The sequence below is a fragment of the Sinocyclocheilus rhinocerous genome, unplaced genomic scaffold (assembly GCF_001515625.1).
Source record: "Sinocyclocheilus rhinocerous isolate Xijiao unplaced genomic scaffold, SAMN03320098_v1.1 scaffold1266, whole genome shotgun sequence".
Lineage (NCBI taxonomy): Eukaryota > Metazoa > Chordata > Actinopteri > Cypriniformes > Cyprinidae > Sinocyclocheilus > Sinocyclocheilus rhinocerous.
The window spans coordinates 834,344-837,422 of NW_015660496.1; the positions used below are offsets into that span (position 1 = coordinate 834,344).

The window sequence follows — 3,079 nt, forward strand, 5'->3', positions numbered from 1 at the left end:
GACTAGCATGTATGTTAAGATACGCCACTGACAAAGATAAATTGTCATTGAAATTTGTCCATGTAGGTTTAAGACCCACTACGTTACAGCTGTAGCTTCATACAGAGCATTAAAACAAGTCTATGCCCTCAGGAAGTGCCCTGTCAGGAGGAATAATGGCTGCCCGCAGCCTCTCCAGCAGAGATACTTGTTATTTGTCACCTGGATGTACTTCCTTGGCTCCTCTCCAACTCCCACATTAACTTAACCAAGTCTCTTTATTCTTGCCATGATTTGACTTCAAACGAAGCAATAACTTGCTCCAGTTGTCCCTCACTCTATACACTTTATGTACCGTCTAACAGTTTAATTTTTTCCATCCACTTCTGTGTATATCAAACCATCCCTGAACAAGTCGTCAGATCTACAGTATGGCAAATCCTGTAGACAAGGTGATCACTGCATTCTGTACATCAATAAAGAATTGCCTCTTATTGCAGTGGTAATAGATCATTTGGGTAATCAGAAGTGGCTCTTCTTGTTCTAAGATGATAATGGGACGGGGGTGGATGGCAATATTGTGAGCTGTCTGCTCTGATGGATAGCAAGGTTTGCTGTCAATATTTTCTCATGGCAAATGATGAATGATGCATTTAGCTATAGATAAACTATGAATCTGTGATCTCTGGTGTTTGCTGTGACAGCAGGACTAATTTGATACCTCAAATAAGTTATTGAGCATAAAATGAAACCTCTGAGGACCAATGGATCCAGGTTAAGGATTGCATTAATTTATTAAATATATGGTACCTGTATTTGATAAATAGAACAAAGCAAAAGAAAGGGATCTGCAATAGCAATCTGAGTTTTCATGCACGGCCTGTACTTAGACCACACAATGCTGAGCTTTTTATCTCTACCTGTATGCAACTTCAGCCCATATGCATTATTCAATAGAAATAGACTACACTGCCCCATTTATCAATTTCCATAAAATTCTTCAAACAAGTGAGTCTCCATGGCCAATAGAATCATATTGTACAGTATTTGGCAGAAATGCAGGATAATGAATTTAAAAAAGTGCTTAAACATTGGTCAGTTCAGGTCATGCAAAAGACTACAATCGTGATTGGGGTGATTGGCTAGATTTGGACAGACAATGGGAGAGTACACTCTTTCTCCAACCATCAGAACCAGACTCTGGCTATATTACACAAAACGTCTCCAGGTTACGTATATAACCATGGTTCCCCGAAGGGAATGAGACGCTGCGTCAAAACGCTACAGGAACGCCTCCAGCGTGACCACCTGGGAGCGCCACTCTGACTCTAGACTCTGCGGAGTACGAGAAGTGAGGCCCCCAGAATGAGGGGCTGGAGCACGGTAGGTTGGGACTGCTCCCGCCAAGCAGCCCCTGCTGACCACCTCAGCCTCCTCAGAGGAAGAGAGGTAAACTCGTGCTCTCACTCGAAAATTTATTTTTTTAGACGTACCGCAGCACGGGCTTCTGAAACCCCGAGAGCAGGCGCCAGATCTGGTGGTTAAGAAAGTAGATAGGGACACGGCCGTCTACATTCCCTCCACTGGATCCATATGCGAAACCCACGAGCAAATCCGCTGCTCCGCCTCGGCGAAAGCGGGGCCGGCACCGCGAGGAACGAAGTAACGCGGGCAGGGAGGAACACACAGACTGAACGCTACCTGCCCTCGCCTTAGGTGTCTGGTTTTGTCTTGAGATTTCGTGAGACAAACAACACTAAATAAGATTCACAAACAGATATCAGACTGACACACACACAGAGCGCTTGCTGAATGACAGAAAGCTGACGCCGGTTTCACCGCACGTGCTTTTATGCTTCCTGGTCGCTACGTCACCCCGCCCGTGACGTCTCGCCCATCCATTGGACTGATTACAAATGTGATTCAGAGCGTGGTCACGCTGGAGGCGTTCCCGTAGCGTTTCGACGCAGCTCGAATTCCTGAAGGGGAACCATATTTAGGGTGCGCCGATTGATCGGCTACCGATCACTATCAGCCGATAATCACGTTGGGATGATTGATTGGCGGTCTCTAAAAAGGCCGATCTAAAAAAAAAACGATCTCAAGCTGATGACGCTGCTGTGAGAGGTTTGGCACGACATGCACCGTCACCGTCTCAGTCTGGTGCAGTTAAAATAATTATAATTTCTTCATTAAATAACTTATAAAGTAATTTGAAAACCTTGTGTGAGACGTAAGTTCACAAACAGCATGAGTGAATCATCGCGTGCGCTCTCTCTTTCTCTCTCAAAATACGCAAATGGCTTCAAATCACCACATAGCATCTATCTATAATGGTGCGTTTCCAGCGTTTCCACGCGAGCGCAGCGGAGCGAGCGTTTTCAATTAATTCCTATGGAAGTTGAGCTTAAACGCTCTAAACGCTCTCTATGGGATTGAAAGCGGCACGGAGAAAGCATTGACAGCGGCTGAGAGCATCAAAAAGATTGGGCATTGCTTGACTTTATGCAAATGTCGAGCGAAAAACGCTGGGCGACAACCAATCGCTGTGAAAGGAAGAAGATGAAACGTAAACAGGTTGTTTTTCAGAGGCGTGCTCTGCCCTAAATTTGACACGCCCCAAAGCAGTGGCGTTGTAGCGTTGCCAGCGGCACTGAGCGCAGATTTGACGCTGTAGTGGAAACGCACCGTAAGCGAGCTGCACGCTGCACAGTTGACACAGGAATTGTCACTTGCACAATTGAGGCAGTGTCACATCATCACTAAAGTTTATAAATTGCATTACTTTTTAATGCAGTGCAGAGATCGTATCCACACCGAGTCTATCAGTACGTTTATATGGACAACAATACTCCGATTTGAATACGATTAAGACAATACTCTGATTAAGAATCTACCATGTAAACAGAGATTTTTGATTACCTTAATCCAGCTAAAGTCATAATCGAAGTAAACACTAATCGAATTAAGACACGTGGAGTATTCCTACTTTAGCTGCATTACTGAAGTGCAGTATAGACATGTAAACACCTTAATCACATTATTACCGTCGTTTAGGACTTTTCGCCGCATTTTGCGACAGGATACACACACGGCAGTG

General features: G+C 44.7%; 1 long non-coding RNA gene across 1 annotated transcript; it reads right to left on the reverse strand.

The window, feature by feature from the left end:
- Window positions 1-938: 938 nt before the first annotated feature.
- Window positions 939-2,661, reverse strand: LOC107725030 (uncharacterized). The gene is made up of 3 exons (XR_001638075.1): window positions 2,555-2,661; window positions 1,728-1,735; window positions 939-948 (listed from the first exon to the last, which is right to left on the reverse strand). It is a non-coding gene; the product is annotated as an uncharacterized LOC107725030 (long non-coding RNA).
- Between the last annotated feature and the right edge of the window lie 418 nt (window positions 2,662-3,079).